Raw genomic sequence first — 18,258 nt, forward strand, 5'->3', positions numbered from 1 at the left:
GGAGGGCTGAATCCTTTTTTTTTTAATAGCTGTGATTTTCCACCTAAGCTCACTTACATAAATCTATTTGCAAAACTGTGGTTCAAACCTAGGGGTACCAATTCACCAAAAAAGCATGCACTGAATAAATCACACTGTCACTGCCCAATTACTTCATCAAACTTGATAACTATTGGAAGGAAGATAGCAGCCTGATCTACCTCATGCACTTTTACGCTGTCAAATTTTTCTTACTCCATTGCCATGCTTATTATGCTTATCCAAGCCCCAGGGTCTTTCCTACCTTAATGTTTTTACCTGCCTTTACACATTTATTGCTGTTATGCAGGGAAGGAAAATACAGGTCTCTATCTTAACAGCCATGCTAAATAAAATACACAGGGGCAGTGAAAAAAATCTTAGCTTAAGCCTTGGTCCCACTAAAGGCAGGAGTAAGAGTTTCACTTTCTGCAGGGTCAGGTTCTTACCCCATTATCCTTGTTTCCACTATAAAAGAGCAGATGTCAATAGCAGGTTTGGATGATTCACAGGACAAGCCGCAGCAGGAGCATGAGCAGAATAACAGTGCAATGCCTGCCCCAAGTAAAGACAAACAAGGGAAAGGGAAAACATGTGGGGAAGAAGTATTTGTTCCATATGAAGCTCTCTGCAAGGTGGGGGAAGGGGCAGTGCACAGTTCATCTTGTGGGGGCGGAGAAATTCCAAAGTATAGAGCAAGCTACACTGCTTACCATTCTATCTGCCTACAAACCATAGGAAGTCCTGAACTTGGGTAGTTAGCCATCCATCAGACAAAGCACCTTCATCCTCCTCTGCAGCCACAAAGTAGCCGGCACGCACACATTTAGCAGATCAGCCACCAGCATCTATCTCATGCCCTGGGAGCAGAGGCTGAGTGCAGCTCCTCACTGCTCACTTCTGATGGGCAGTGGACAGAAAAATAAGGGCTGGTCCTCTTTTTTCTAGACGTTAGCCCACCTCCTATGCATACCGCAAAGCAAAGCTTTCCTTTCAGGTTTGCCTGCCTCAGATATCTGGGTAGAAATGACTCGGCAGAGGACATATTACACCCTATGTAGGTGCTCTTGGCTCATTTTGGTTGTTGATTTAAAGAACACAAGAAGCACTATCTTATATATCAGTTATAACCATATGACCAGACCCCTGCTAAGACAAACTGCCTGTAGCATTACTCCTGTCTGTTGTTAAAGTACAAGAAAAAGCTTTTTCTAGTTTTTTGCTGTTTAAGTAACAGACATACACAGTGTTTCTCTGCCAAGTTACGCACTACAATATTTGAACAAGAGTGTTATTACTCATGTTTATATCACCAAAGCCCGAGATGACCCTTTTATTTCCACAGAAATATTTACATCTGTCATGCAAGAGTACCACATGCCACTGGAATCACTTCCACCACTTCTGCCTTTTGCTTCAGCCTAGTAAGAAATATTAAGGGAACAATGATTCTTTGACACTTGTGACCAAGCTACATTGAACCGCATACTCTTGCTCCGTTTTCCTCTAGTAACCACATCTGTGATTTTAAACCTCAGGTTCTTCGTCAGGATGTTATAGCTACATGAAGTCCCTCCCAGCTTTCTCTGAATGCTGGGCAAACAAGAGTGACTTCCCCAAATTCTTCAATATGATGGGATCCTGCTTCCTATTGACACAGTGACATTCCATTAAATGCATTTGCTGGGCATGGAAGAATTAAGTTACAGGGCAGTGTAAAGTATTTCTCTGTAGTCATGTCATTTCACTTCAGCCTACATTTAGTGCACGCAAGTGCAGTTCAATACTACCAAATATTGCAAATAACAGAGTGTGTCATCCCCAGGCTGAGGGCATTCATGACCATCTTTTAGTATAGCACCTTTTACTGAGAAAAACAGATAGTTGAGCAACTCCCACTTACAGTGAGGTGAAACAGAATGATGGAAAACAACATAATGCATAATGCCTAGACCTGTTAATGAAACAATTAGACAACATACACTTGGAAATGTATCGATACTTTAGGAAGGAGTAAAACATGAAAAGGTTCATAAATGAAACACAAAATAAAAATATCAAGTGTGGTTAGCATGATGATTACAATTCCTGTTTAACCAATGAGAAAAATCTGAAAATAAGGTTCAGAGAAAATTAATGTGTAAAGTAAAGAAGAAGAGATGTTTAAGAGGGGAGGAATATCTAAACAGGGATCACACTAATATATGTTACCATTGTACCATGGCTCAAACTTAACTTGTTCTCCCTTCCTACAGAGCTCCTAACATTACTAGAAAAACCAATCAGGAAGGCTATCTCCTTTACAAGTCCATGGAATAAGACGTCCATAAGACCCAACTGTTCCAATATATTTAAACTAATGAGATTATTTATTTATCATTGATTTTGAGTGAATAGCAAACAAGCAGATTTAAGAAGTCAGCCTTACTGGACAAACCTAAAAGTCTTTTCAGTAAACTTTTTATGTGTGTCTCAACACCTAACAGAAAAATTAATTTCCTTATAATTTGAATTTGTCAAATTATATTTTACAAACGCTGAAAGGAGATGATTCAGTCAACAGTGGAAAAGTAATCTTCCTTTCCTCTATTCTGCTCTTTTTTCCCCATGGTGGATGAGAGAGTAAGTACCTTTTAGAAAGCAGATGTTTAAAACTGATCTTACCTTCTACCCCCAGTCACAGCACATGAGGGTACATTTTTTAGCTGCAAAGGATTTCTTGCTACAAGAACATGGTCACTACTCTTCATAGAAGGAATTATCAAAGGAATAACACTATTATGAAGTGTGAACATGCAGGCTGGGGCTGTCAACATTTGTCCTTGTTCTTAAACTTGTCTTTGTTAATAATAAATTATCTAAATTGATTCATAATAATGACACTCTTCCCCACAGGATAAGAATCAAGAAGATCAGTTTCCTACCTTTTATTCTGTAGTGCAAAAGAAACCTTCTTTTTCCACTGGGCTATTTACTAATTATGAACAATTAATCACTAGTCTGAGAGTTTATACTATGGGATTTCAAAATATTATAATTAGGAAAAATTGAGCATAACATTTAATTGCTGGGGTAGATTTACCTGCATTTGCCAATGTCCTCTGCAGTTGCTTGGTTATGAATTGGATGCAATTCAAAGAGACAGGAGCAACAGCAACTGATGCCAGGCTCAGGTCAGGTCCGATTTCTTTTTAAAGATGTTGGATAATCATTTTTTATTCCAAACCTAAAATATTTTTAAGCTGGAACAGAACCAGGACATTCTGGAAGAGCTGTTTCACAGCTAAGAACCCTATTCATCAATAACTGATGAAGAAACACTTAAGGGCATTTTTGGCACCACATAAAGGAATTAGAACAGAGTACAATGAATGTTCATTAAGTAAGTTTACATTATGATGACATTAATCAATGTGGAATATTTAGCATGCCCTTAAATATACGAGACTCGAGGAATAGCACAGATTTGCAAAATCAGTTTCAGAAGATTTGGAGGTTCAGATTAGATAAACAGCCAGTCTCAGGATGCATAAGAGTAATCTGTCAGAACCCTAAAACCTGCATGAGTCAAACTTGTTTCAAGTCATTCAGGAATAAGGTTTTTTAGGATGAAATTGGAGCTGCATTTTTTGCTTCCAATAGCTCAGTAGCATGAAATGGGCTGAACAGGGCACCGAAATTCTACCTACAAGAAAAGCATTCTGTTGTCCTTGTATCTCACCCACCTAGGATCAGGAAACAAAGCAAGGTAAGCACACATCATTTCAGCAGTTACACCACAGGCTTATTTTAGGAGGCTCAGCTCCCTGTTCAAAACATGGCACCTTGTTAGACAAGCACATTATCTTACAGAAAAGAATGTACAAATAAACTGTAACATGATTTCAGTTCACCAGATGGTGGTATTAAGGTACTGCAAAAAGCACTAAAGCAGTGTTTGAGCAATGTTTATTGTCTGCCCCAATATGTTTCTTTAAAAGTGCTGGATGTCTCAGGAATACAAAGTGTTCTATCTCTTGCTCACTTAGTGAAAATCATTCTCCAAAATCTGCTGCATATAGAGGAATCATCAGCTTTTAAGGCAACATGCCATATGGCATTCCCAAATTAGAGGTTAACTGGAGCAAAATCCCATGGAGCCTAGGGAATACACTCTCTCAGGGAAAGATGTTTCAGTCATGTCTTTGGGAGCATTTATCCCCTACCAGATATTGTGGCTTCAACTGAAACTCTTGTGCAGGCCCTACCATGCTCCATTCATTCTCCTCGTAACCCATCCTTAGACGCATGTGCTGGTCTGCGTGACAACCCACAAACACTCTTACACATTAACTGCGTATCATCTTCCTACTCTGTAACAATGTTTTACTCTCATATACTAACCTGAGTTATTCAAGACAATAGGACTCCATTCTGTGAGAGAAAACATTCCTGAGATTAAAGAGCAACAAAACCCAAAAGATATTTATGACAATAAAGAGATCTAGGAAGCCTCATCTACTTCCAAACTTCCTATAAAATAGAATTACTCTATCTCTCTGCCCACTCATAATGCAAGAACAATCCCCTTCCCCTTCACTGTCTAAAAACACACCAACAGAAAACACATGCACAGCCAATGACTGTACCAGTGAGGAGAAACGTCTAAGTATCAAACATCTCTCAAAAGCAGTGGAAGTTTCAACTACTGTGGGCACAGCGCAAACAGAAGAACACGCATCTCATGGCATAAGCCTTGCTGACATCTGAATCCAGTGCACTGCTAACTGGTAGTCACTGAATCCCAGGGGAGAGTACTCAATCTTTCAAGTCTCAGTCTTAATTGCTGAGCTATGTGAGGCAGCAAACTCGGCAGCATCAGCACAATGTATTGTACCAATAAAGCGGCTGTAAAAGGAGCCTCATTCTATATGTGAACCAATAAAGAAAAAAAAAAAAACAACAAACCAGAAACTGATCAGTGGGGAGGGCAGTCAGAAGAAGAAAGAAAATATTATGGTATCATTTCTATTTCATATCACATAAACACATAACTGTTGAGCAATTACTAAGCAATTGCCAGACAAAGGCACGCTTTATGTTTTCTTGAAGAAAACAGAGTAATTATGCCAAGTTGCCTGAGACACCGGTGTAGCTTGTAACGATTAGCCTTTATAATAATGAATCATCACAAAGGATAGCACTAATCAGCCATAATACCAAACTTAAAAGCTATTATTCATGCAGGCCTTAAACTTATTACTCTACCAAGAGATTGCCTGACATAGTTTCCATACCATCATTAAAAAATTGTGTGTGTATACATATTTATGCACTCAGACCACCAGGTCTTCTGACTGGATCTGGTTTACAATCCTTTTTTTAAGCTTACCAGATCTTCATCAGGAAAGAATACAGCCAAAGCCTATTAAAAATATAGCACTTTACGCTTTGAAAGCCCAAGATCTGAAAGAGGCAGGCAGACATGAAGGCATTTTTCAAAGGACTAAGAACTGGATTACTCTCTAGTCTAGAAAGTACAACGGCTGCATATATTATATAAGATTGCTCTCATTACAGAAAGCACCATAAATCTTGAAGAAGTACCAGATAGCTACAGAGAATCAAAGGACTGAAGAGGAGGAATTCCTGCTAATGTACTTTTACTCTGAAGAGAGACTTTGTTTAAAGGGCAAAGCCACATTCCATCATCCCCAAATCTCAATCGTGCAGTCAAAATTGCTCCAAGAGCAGGAAAGCAGCTCTATTTACTGCTCTTTCAAACTCCCCAAGAAACTTGAAATTCAAGCTGGTTAGCTCTGACTTGCAAAAAGTTCCATAAGTGTGGACGAAAAGCCCACGAAGTCATACTGCATTTATGCATCTTTTAATCCTGCGGTTTTGGGAACCACACGCAGAGTGGAACAGGCAAGGATTTGAAGAGGATACAGAGCAGCTAGTCTTTGTTCAAACCTAATCATCACTTTCACTACTGACCAAGTGGTAAATACTTAATGTATACACAAGACCAAGTGTATGTTTTCTTTTCATACCTAGGTCAGAGTCACAGAGCTGACAGGTGTATGTAGCCCCTTACTGTTTAAAATGATGTAAGAGACTGCAAGCCTGTGAACATCCAGCCATCAGAAACACTGATTAACAGGATGCTACTCCTTGTCACTTTAAAGTAACAAAACCCACACTTTAAGGGTTTCTTTATTCTTTCTTCATCTGAGCTCAATGATGTTTGGCATGGCTGGCTCTAAACACTCAATTGTTTCCACATAATAGAAAGATAGCAGATAAGACTTGAGCATAAAGTATTACTGTTTGCAGTTTTACATTAACCTCTTGAATGGCACTTTCTTAAACTGGACATCCTGCATAATCCTCTACCTTTGATCTAGACTTAATAACTTTTAAAAGAAAGAATTCTGGTTTATGGTGTGCAAGGCTGATTATAGTAGACTGAATTGTTAGGTGTCTGTCCTCAGTTATATGCTTGAGCATTTAAACATTCAGAGAGATTTTTGAACTCTCCCATAAGTAGTTCATGTTAATAAATCCAGATGAAAGCCCCAGCTTTCTCTGTCACATAGGATGATTACACAGTGTCTGAGTCTGTAAGAACTAAAAAGACATGCATTTCTGAAATACTAACCATTATTCCCATCATGTTCTGGGATTTGAAGGCTATTTCAGTCTTCCCGTTCAATTGTGTGAGGGCTGATAAAGTTGGCCTTTGCATGCATTTATCTACTTCCATGCCTTGCACTAGCTGCAGAAAGAAAACTTCAGTGTCCAGGAAAGACTGCATGGATCTTCTTACACTATCCAGCTCCTTGTCAGGGCTAACATAGCCTGTCACAACTTGGACAGGCAGTACAGTTGCTTATAGCCTGAGCGAGCACAGCCTGCAGATGACAAAAGCACCCATCAAGCTACAGCAAATCACAAAATGGACACCTGGAGACGTTTGCTTCAGAGAGCTGTATGATTCTTCCCTACAGGGAATTAAAGCTGCCCAGAATAGCTGAAAAGTTTTTCTCCTGATCTACTGTTTCAGTGGCACTAACATGCTTCATGTACCATTACCTTCACATGTTTTAATCCAATCCACCATCCTGAACAGTTAGGGTTTATAAGAGTGACACACTTTGGGACAGGCATCATCTTAATTCATGTGCACACACTCCCATAGCACAGCAACACTCCTGCACTGATACATGTTATTTGAGGGCCACAAAAATGAATTGGTTTTTGGTTTTATGCCATTTTGCATACCCAATTTAACTCTGGGCTTTTTTGCTTCATGTGATGTAGAGTCTACATTGTTCTGCTTCTAGAACTTTTATTATTTACTTCATGCTCTACTTCTATCTTATTTTTAATTTTAGTTTGTGTGTCGTGGTTTAAGCCCAGCTGGCAACCCAGAACCATGCAGCCGCTCACTCACTCCCTCAGCTTCCTCCCTCCGCTCCCAGAGGGATGGGGAGGAGAATCGAAAGAATGTAACTCCCACAAGTTGAGATAAGAACAGTCCAGTAACTAAGGTATAACACAAACCACTGCTGCTACCATCAATAAAAATAATGATGAGGGGAATAACAAGGGAAGAGAATACAACTGCTCACCACCAGCTGACCAATATCCAGCCTGACCGAGCAGTGATCTAACCCTTTCAGGTAACTGCCCCCAGTTTATATACAGGGCATGATGTGCTGTAGTATGGAATACCTCTTTGGCTAGTTTGGGTCAGGTGTCCTGTCTCTGCTTCCCCTCCCGACTTCCCCTCCTCCCTGGCAGAGCATGAGACTCACAAAGTCCTTGGTCAGAGTAAACATTACTGAGCAGCAGCTGAAAACATTGGTGTTATCAGTGCTGTTCCCAGGACAAAAGTCAAAAACACAGCACTGCACCAGCTACTAAGAAGGAGAAAAATGCTACTGCTGAACCCAGGACAGAGTGGTTTACTGTAAGCAGTGTGACAGTGCTAAACCTATGCAATAATGCAATTTAAAGATGGGTGGTGGCTTAATGTTCCATTGTCTGAGTCAGACTGTTTGATAAGCTTACTTTTTAAAGAAATAGTTTGGATTCAGTCCAAGGTGAGAAAAGCACCCGTTTAGGAAATGAACAAATATTAGCTGTCTGAAAACAGAAGCAAAAATAAGAACCACCCACAGAACTTCAGGCATCTCTTGTGTCTCCTCCACTCCCAACTCCTGGCCTTCAAAGGAGCAAAATAGTTTGGAAATTTGAGTCAGTGACTCATGCACTAAAAAGCCCTCTCAAGCTCTGTTTACCCTGATGTCCCTAGCTGATGACTTTTACTATGAACATATACTATATCAAACTTGCATTTTGACAAACAAAGACAAAATATCGTTATAAGTAATATAACGTATCAAGTGTGAGATTAAGTATTTTTTGCTCCAGGAAGCAAAGGGAACAGGATACAAAAGTAATTGTACAACTTTTTAGAGAAAAGCAGACAGCTCAAAGAGTGCAGGAATAGGAGGACCTGCTATTTACACTTTTTGTGACTGAATAGTTGCAATAACTTTCTCTGGGTGAACAATAAAGGTTAATCTCCCCTTTTAAGCGTCTTTTGCACAACATCTATTTCTATTAGAAGTACTGAGGAAGACTGATGGGTTTTGTTATTTTTAGTGCACATGTATTTATTGATAAGTGTACTCATATGCTAATGGACAGTAACAGAAAATTTCTTGCAGACAGGGGAGGTTCTTTTGCTTTTATAATTTCAGGAGGATTCTTGCTTTCCAAAGCATAGGTTACTGAGATGGCTATGAATGCATTGTATCTGTAATACTATACCTATATACTATTATTGCAATCCACCAGTTGCAGCTCCCACCAGGAGCTGCTATGCATAGCTGCCAGGTTGATTCTGCATCTTGCCTTTATTATAGTTTAGGCTAATTTGTCTAAAATACAGAGCCAATCTTAGCTTAAACAACTCATTTACAATGTTTGCAAGATGAGGAATAATTCCCTCAGTAATATGATTGTGCAAGATGTGTTCTTATAAGTCTCATTCATGAAATCTTCCCCCTCAACAGCTTGAAAATGTTATTTTTGTCTGTTACCCCATCCAATTCAGCTATTAAGGCAATGGGTTACAAATCATTTGCTATATAAAACTATATAAAACTGCTTTGTACTTCTTAGTAAAATTTTCTTGCTGCTGAATATTGCTGCTTCGAAGAGGGAGAAAATGTCCATCATTAGGAAACTCTACCTTCTGCCTTGCAGAACAGATGCATGCAGAGGAATTCAGACTGAAAGTGTGAAGACACAAGGCAAAGATATACACAGCAGCCCAGTGCAGCCCTTTGTTGGTCAACCCTTGAAGCTGGTGTTAACCTAAAGTAATTATCTGTAAATAGGTCAGCTGCATTTAAGGAGAGGGATGTAGGTGTAGAGCAGCAGGGAGATTACATGAAGCAGTTTAACAGTACTGTGAAGAAATAGAGGAACAGTGACCTCATAGAGTGGAAGGAGAGACCCTCTTTGTACACTTAGAAGCAAATTTAAGTATTATCAGAGAAACTGCTTATTTTCAGTACTGTATTAACACAGACTACATCTGTCATGACAATGGGACTATCAGCAGTCAGGTGGCAGTGGACATACCTAGGATTAATGACAAATAGCAAACGTTGCATGTTGTGGCAGGGAAGAGGAGAGGTATGGAGATGCAAAGAACAACAAGAGTTGCAGAATTAAGCAGACATGGTGTTCCTTCTCGTGATAGGACTTCAGAGGAAAGATCAGTTCTGTACAGTTAAAAACCAGTTGAGACGTATATGTTGCAAGTGTACCAGGAAAGTGCCAGGATCGAGAGTTGAGACTATGTGGGCATGTACTTTAACTTTTTTGTTCCTCCTTTTCATACATATACACCTGCAATTTTATTATACAATGTCCTATCACAAACAGGAAACCCAGACCTAAAAATCTTTCAGCTTTGACCTCTTAACTATTTGGCCAAAAAGAGATGAAGGGAAATTAGGGACCTCAATAAGAAGAGTTTCTGTTTGCAGAACCCACTAAGTAGCAGATAAAAAACCCCACACTCTCTACTACTACTGAACAAGGTTTCACCCCTTATTTTTTATTATCATTTTGCAATATATTCAAAATGCACCAGGTGGGATGAGGTAGGGGAGGCAGGTAGGGGAGGTCTCACCAACAACATGTTTCTGAAGTGAGAAAAATGTTTTATTTCTGTCCACGTCTCTGGAACCAGCCAGCAGAAGAGCAACTTGAAAGAACAACCACCATTTTGGGAAACAAAAAGGCTTCAGGTACATTATAGTAAGATAAATTCCTAGTACATGAGCAATATAAAGGTGTGCAGACGGGAGTTAGAGAGGGCAAGTGTGGTGCCTCCTCATAGGTGTGCGTAACTTGCTGTAACTTGCAAAGGGCTCATGGAAGCACAGATGCTGAGCCTTTCGGCATAGCGTAGCTTCAGTAAGATGTAGTTGTGATGGGACAGCCAAAGGCTGAGGGAGAAGTCTTCAGATTCAGACTCAGATATAATTGAAAATGCCAATAGAAAATTCTTAATTGTTCATATCTGCAGATACAGACATCATTTCCTCTCCCCGCAAACAACCAAGAAGTGATCAAATTGAAATAAGCTGCCAAAACTACACCCACAGAGACAATTTCAAGGACGAGCAGCATCTAGAATACTTATGCACTTGCAGCAAGGGAATAATCACACTTTAGACTGCTTTTTTTATTTTTATATATACACATAGATATGCACACACACTCTAACTACAGCTGAACATAGACTGTATTCCTCTTGGTTTGAAATGGAGAATTCAGCTGAAGTCCCTCTCCCCACAGCTGATTTATCAACCCCTGAGCCCCTGTCGAGTATAAGCCTGATCAAGGTCAGAAATAGGCATGATGCAGTATTTTTGCAGTGCTAGGGTAAGGGGTGAGTTCCAAAGAGGAGCATAGAAAGCTAGAAAGAGGCTTCTCTTCCTTGGTAAAGAGGAGCTAGGAGTTAAAAAGCGGGACAGAAAGCTGTTGGAAAGAGAAACCTGCCAAGAAAATCCCCAGGTGTTATGGAGAAGCAGTGACACTAATCTGGTTCATCTGCTCTTTCCCTACATCTCCACAATGGAGGTCTGGAAATGATGAGCTCACAGCAGCCCTGGTATTTGAAGCATATAATTTTTCATTCAGCAGAGCTTACAAATTTTCAGACTACAGGACTAAAACAATCTGGCAGCATTTCTTTGGGACAGAGGCAAGAATATCCTATAAAAAGCTATTCCAGTAAGAATTATGCTGAAAGGATGAGGAAAAAAAAAAATAAGCAGTTTTAGTGAGAAATAGCCAAACCTTTATTTTGTTAAAAATTTATACCAACATTTGCATGGCCAAGAGACATGAAAAAGCTAAAGAGATTGTCATGTGCATGGCACAGCCACGCTTCTTTTATGGGCTTGGCATCAGCTCCTGTTTTATTTGTCACTTCAGTCTCAGCTCAGAGAGCACAGGCACTAGAAAAAACTACCCCACAATGCTGGTGGGTAGCCAGGACACCCCTGGGGTTAAGGGGGGCAGGGGTCCTCCTTCAGTAACCCCTCCCTACCTGCTACTGTTTTATCAGGTCCTGCCCATCTGCAACTGCTTGGCTTCCCCTGCTGAGATGCACACACATGCAGACACCGGCGTGAAGTAACTTTGAAAACAAACAAAATGCAACACTGCTTGCAGTAAGCATTATAACAGCAGCAGGAGGGCTCTGTGAAACATACTGACATAACATCAGGTCCACAACAAAACCAAATATGCATATATAAACAAAAAACTATTTATGCTGCTCACCAAAACAACACTACTTTAAGCTAGGGATTTGGTTTGGTTGGTTGTTTTTTTTCCTTCCATAAGAAATTTGTTCTGCATGTCAGATAAATCAAATGCCTTTTCTAATTGCATTGCTTCCTCAAGTACAGCGTGTATATTAAGTTGGAATACCTGTATTTGTTAGTGATGCAGAAATCGTTTCACGGACCACAGACTGTCTCACATAGAGCTTTCAAGTGCCATTTAAACAACATTACTCCCTAGAAAGAACAACAGTGATCAAGGAGCAAAATACATAATTTCTGGTGTGGAGAGTGCTCAACCTTATCTAGCGCATGTCAAAAATCATCAGAAATGTTTACCAGGCATTTATAGCCTCATACATAAAAGTACAAAGCATAGTTCCACTTGGAAAAGCAGCCCCAGATAAATGGTGCATCACTGAGTTAATTTATTGTGTTTCCATCTTTCTCTACATTTATAAAAGAAATTGTGGGACAATTGAGGTGCAGTTTTTCCAGCCTCCAGACTTGTAAAATTACAACAGGATCTTCCTTTCCCATATTTACAATATAGATCAATGCAGAAGGCAATGCGCTAACACAGTTTGGTGTTTTTTTAATGAATATTGTCCTTCTTAAGCTTTACACACAGTGCCATGAACAAAATCAGCAACAAAATCTTTTAAAAAGCAGCTTTTGCTATCATATTTCAGCTACAAGAAATCCTATTAAGACTCCATAAAGGCATAATCCATACATCTGGATTTGAAGCTTCCCCTATTGCCAGCGTATCTCCAAGAGAGATGGAAGAGCTACAGAAAAAGAGCCACACAGGATATAAACACTGGTGCTCACCAGCTCTCATACATCTCATGAGCTTGCTTCCAGAGAACAGGCACAGCAGTGCAAAATGAGAAGAACCGCACATATTAGGGAGATCATTTAGGGACTTACAGAAGGCAGAAGTAGCACAGTATCATCTTGTAGCCACAAAGCTACCAGTGCAGCCTGGGGATTGTAGGTATCAACATGCTTGCTCAGAAGGTGGTTAAGTAAACTGCTGTTTTCTGTGGTAGCTCCAGTCTGAGCACAATTCAAGCATACTTGAATACAGAGCACTCCACAGTTATTCAGCCCTCAGGTTAAAAACGGTATTTCAATGTCACTTATTTGGACCCTGATGTGTGAGTCTCTATAACGAAGGTGCTTGGGCTTTTCATCAATAGAAGAGTTTCAGAGCTCCGAAACGTGAAATAGCCACTAAGCCCCCAGGGGTTCTAGAAACACCTAGAGGAAAGAGGCCAGGCAACCAGAGCACCCCTGGATTTTCTCCAGCCTTCACCGGAACCAAGCTTTTGAATCTATAAAATCTAGCAACAGTTTTCACTTACCAGCAAATTCTCATTAAATAAACTCATCATTTTCCTGCCCAGCTATGTCTGTGCAAAACAGACTACTGTAATTGTTCTAGCCAATTTTAAAAAATACTTGTTTTATGCAAGCCTTTAAACCAGGGATCGAGGAGCATCCTGAGCATGCAGAACCAGGAAATCAACACTGGTGGCACGTCAGCAACCAAAGACCTCCAAGACTTGACTTTACTGCATGAGAAACACCCCAGTCTTTCTTCACCCAGCTTTTAGCTAGCCAATTCTCACCTATTATTTCACCTGACCCTTTCTAGAAATACACTCAGAAAAATATAAAAAGAGCTGACCATCTTCTGCAAGTTGTGACCCAAACTGAAATCACCTCATCCACAGAAAGTGTTGGAAGAGACATGAGAGTACATCTCTGGGGGAAAAGTAAAGAGCAAATCCAAGTTCTTCCTACTGAAGGAGGCTGATCACAGCAAAGTCTATCTTCCACTTATAACAGCACAAGACCATCAACTTTCATATCCCAAATCAACATGTTACAACTCAGTGCCATTGCACTTTGCTATCTGGAGAAAGAGAGATGGTCACTATGCTGTAAATTGACACTGGAGAAATTCACCAGTTCACAGAATTTAAATACATTAACTGAGTTAGAAAAGTGTTAAATAAAGCTGGTGTTTTCTCTCACATTATTAGCAAGTATTAGCTTGGTGTCTTTCTTTTCACATCCAAATTAAGAAGTTTGGCTACTGACATCAGTACACTAAGTAAAAACAGATTGGTGTACCAGGGAAATCAGAGCAGCTGCAACTTTGAACTTCATCTTCTATTACAATCAACACTGGTTAGGTAATATCGTTCAATCAACTTACTGAAATGTAGTTTGAATTAACTTGAAGTAGTAGCCCACACTGAATATATTTATAGTGAGAAAACACTGGATGAGACTAGACTGAATGCAAAGGTTTCAGCAGGTCAGCTCTGATGAAGCATGAGCCACTGTATTCCCTATTTTTGACCTATCCTCCCAGTATATTTTACATCATATTAAACTATGGTGAAGCATTTTAATTGAGAAAATTTAATCTGTTCTTACAGCATTAGAAAGGTTGAATGCTTCACAATGATTCAGTTTGCCCTGCAATGATATTCTAATCAGATTTTTCTTATCTCAGCTCTGCATAAGGTCTGTAACCTTAAGAGTATTCCGTTTACTAACAAGTCAATGGTTCTTCTTTCCCCTTCACCCATCAGCCAAGGAAATATCTTAAAAATCAAGATGATGCATTTTTTTTCCCTGCACTATCATACATATATATATATATATACATGTTTTCCCTTTGTTTCACTTTCCAAATACACTCCATTTGCACATTTAAATATTTGAACAACCTACAGTTCCATCTGACAGATCTATGCTGATGTTCCTGTTTTAACTTTTTTAAACTAAAAATATTTCTTTTATTATCAATGCATTAAGGCCTCTGCAAATAGGCTTCTTTAAGACACAGAAGTATTGAGAGTGAGTGCTTCTGCAAGTGTAAATCAGCATACTTTCTTTGATAACGCAGTGTTAGTTAACAACAGCCGGGATCCAGTCTCAGCTGGATTGTCTCTAAAGTAGATAAAAGTAGTGCTGAACTCTGAGGTATGAGCCGATACCAAAGAGATTAAAGACTGACTGCTTATGTTTCCCCAGAGTTAAATTCTGATTGAAGCCACCCACTGTACTTTAAAGAGCTTTCTTTTTTCAAGCTTAGTAAGCACTTGACTAACTCGCTTAAGTTGCACACATAATAGTCCAATGGATACAGTTCTGTTCTGCAAAGGTATCAAGGATCTGTAATTATGTGCTCTTACTCTGAAGCATACAGGATATTTTTTGCAAAAGTGAACACAGCTCTGAGCACACATTTTATTTAAGAAAAAACAACCCAAACCTGTCAAACTAAATATCATAATCCTGTGGCACCTGTTCAGAAAGTGACATAATCCTGAAAACTGACTGAAGGCTTTGTTATTCTTGAAGATAGCATCTCGGCAGATAAGCTGCTGCAAATATTCAAGATGATCTTAATGCATGTGCTGGATCACATAACAGGTTAAGGCACTTCCTTCCATTAATGAGTTGGCCCCTCTTTCTGTAACTAACACACTTGATTTTTATTTCAGGCTGTGTGGGAAACATTCCTTTGCATTGCAGAGTCCTTCAATATTGTCCTTCACCAGAGATTAGGATAAGTTTTACCTACTTGCTTGGTAAGTAGTGACTGAGAACATGCGTTTTCTGTGCTGGTGTCAACAGGCACAATATTATCAAGTATTTTCCCTGCTAGCTGTATTCCAGCAGTCTCGTAACAAGAAACAGAACAAATTAAAAGGCACATGTCCTGCTTGCAAAAAGCCTGTCACAGGCAGCCCGGGCACACAGTCCAGTGCATGAACTGACAGTGTCAGCTAAGCTCCCAGCCCTCAGATTCCTCTCTGATTCAGGATGGAGGCCAGGTGGGTATAGCACTGCATCCAGTAACACCCCTACTGCTGTTTCTGCCACAGTCATAACCCCAGCTGCAACAAAATCTGTTGGTTTTAGCTCAGATGTAACAACACCTAGCCTTATCTTTGCAAGGCAACGTATACAAGAGCACAATACAAAACTACTGAAAAGTATTTTATTTTTTGTAGACAAAAAGCATTCAAGACAATGAAAGATGCAGTCTTTTTCCACTGTCTTCAGCTTTGAGAAACAGTGTAGCCCAATTATGTTTGCAGATGATATAAATGCTACTGCTGAAGGACTATGGATCAGTTATTGAAAACATCACCTGAGCATACACAATGCCTGCCAGGTTTGCCACAATGATAATTCTTAGTAACCTCTACTTGCCAGGGGAAATATTTCAAACAGTTATACAATTACAGAAAGCTGGATGGAAGAGTTTGGTATGGATTCACTTCACACAATCCTCATTGCTTTCTAGAGTCTTAGATTGCCCAGCACAATAATATAGCTCAGAAGAAAAACTGCCTCTTTATTAAACTTTAATAGTAATAAAGCAGCAAATTTCATAGATGCAACATATTAGCCAGAATTCATACACTCCAGATGACAATTTAGGGAATTCCTGTATCTTTCTTTTTGCCTTCTGTTTCCTTGATAGTTTCATGCCTTCATGGATTTTATTTTTTTCCTTGGGGGGTGTGTGGCATGTGTGTGCTGAAAAATACTATCATATTTACATAATTTTGGCCATTGACTTCAGCGACAATAAGGCTAGAACCAATAACCCATACTATCATAAAAGCAGCTCACAAACTGTAGCTAGCTAATTCTTGCCACACTGCTGTGAAAGTGCGATTAGAGATGCTATTATCCTCACTTTACACTGCAGAAAGAACTGTAACAGAGGCTGAGTGACTGCTGAGGGCCTTGGAGGGAAGCAATATTTGTACAAGAGAATAGACTAAGAAAGAAGCTCAAAGGGCAAAAAGCGCTTTTCATTACTCTGAAAGGAAAAGCAAGCTTCAGCCAAGAACACCCTTGTCAGATGTTTAGGTGGAAAATTAAGACCAAAAAAAAAAAGCAATAAAGTAATCTCTTCAATTATCTTTTATATATCTAACTTTTTAGCATACCAAAAAGCACCTGTGTTTGTGGCTGAAAATGACAATGTAGTGAGAACTGCAACATATACTTCCTCTGTACACATTTAAATTTAGTCTGCCATGAACAGAACATGAAGAAGGTGCCTAAACTTTGTGTGTAGAGGTGAGTTTTGAACATTTGGGAAACTTAAGTACATGAACATGAGTTGTGCTGCCCTTTCATATTTAGATACATTCTTGGCTCTGAAAATAAAGATATACATAGCAGTATCAGTGCCACACAAATCATGGGAAGAGAGAGGTTTGTACTGTATTACCATCTGTTCTAATTCCTTAGAATACTTGTTGAAAAGTTTCATTGCTTTCACTACGCTAGCATTTCTCTCCTCCACTGTCTAAGTACCTGGGCAAAACTTTCCTCTGATGTGCATTCAGAGTTAAACATGAGATCAGTTACATTTAAACAAAGCTGTATGACTATTCACCACCTGAAAAGATGGGTTACAGCAGCATGGACAGTTTACCCCAGAAGTTTTGGTCCAGTAAATCAGTGTAGCGTAAATACAGTCCCAGGGCAGAAAGCCACAGAAATTAGCACTGAAAGTCTCTTTTGATAGGCCTAATACCAAGGCAAGTAAAAACCAGAGGCTGAAAATCACACATACATGCCTCTGTGTAAAACCTGAGGAGAAACTTTTTTGACTGAATACAAGACAACTAGTTTTCAGTGAGCTGCTAAGTTTTACAATCATTTCTAGGAACGATGACACAGGTAAAGTCCAAAGGGTTCTGAAATGAAATTAAAAAAAAAAAACACTGATATTTTGCATCTCTTTATAGTTCATTTCTCTTTAAACAGGTTTGTTTTACAAACTGGTATGTTGAATCATGTAACATCTTCTTTCAAAGTATAGCCTCTGCATAGTTAACGGGAGCTGCTCAACTAGCTTAAGCAGAAGCAGTTGTAGGATTCAGAAGACACCATCTGGCCAAGACTGAAAGATCAGCGCCAGGCAAAAACTGATAGGTCAGAGCTAAACCAGATTAATAGCCTCTCTGAAAAGAAGCTAACCTACTACCACAGTGTGCTCAGCTTACGACTCTATAAAAACACCAGGGGGGCAGTAAGGGAATAGACATTTAAGTCTTCTGCAGCACAGGAGCAGGGTTGCGGTAGCTGCACTACTGGGGGAAAAGGGGATTCTGCAGCGAGTTAACCATTCACACACATGTAAGCTACACTACTGCTGGGCTGCAGGATTTAGGGTCCTTTAGTTAAAAAGGACTGACAAGATGGCTATACCAGTAGTACCACATACAGATCTCTGGTGTGAACCCTCCATATTTAGTAAAACAGAATGAACATCTGAAACAAAGCTAAAAAAAGTCAACTTCAAGTGGTTTTCATTATATGA

Source organism: Pezoporus flaviventris, unplaced genomic scaffold, assembly GCF_033815535.1.
Source record: "Pezoporus flaviventris isolate CSIRO_AGI_PZ_B2104156 unplaced genomic scaffold, CSIRO_AGI_Pfla_v1 ptg000001l, whole genome shotgun sequence".
Lineage (NCBI taxonomy): Eukaryota > Metazoa > Chordata > Aves > Psittaciformes > Psittacidae > Pezoporus > Pezoporus flaviventris.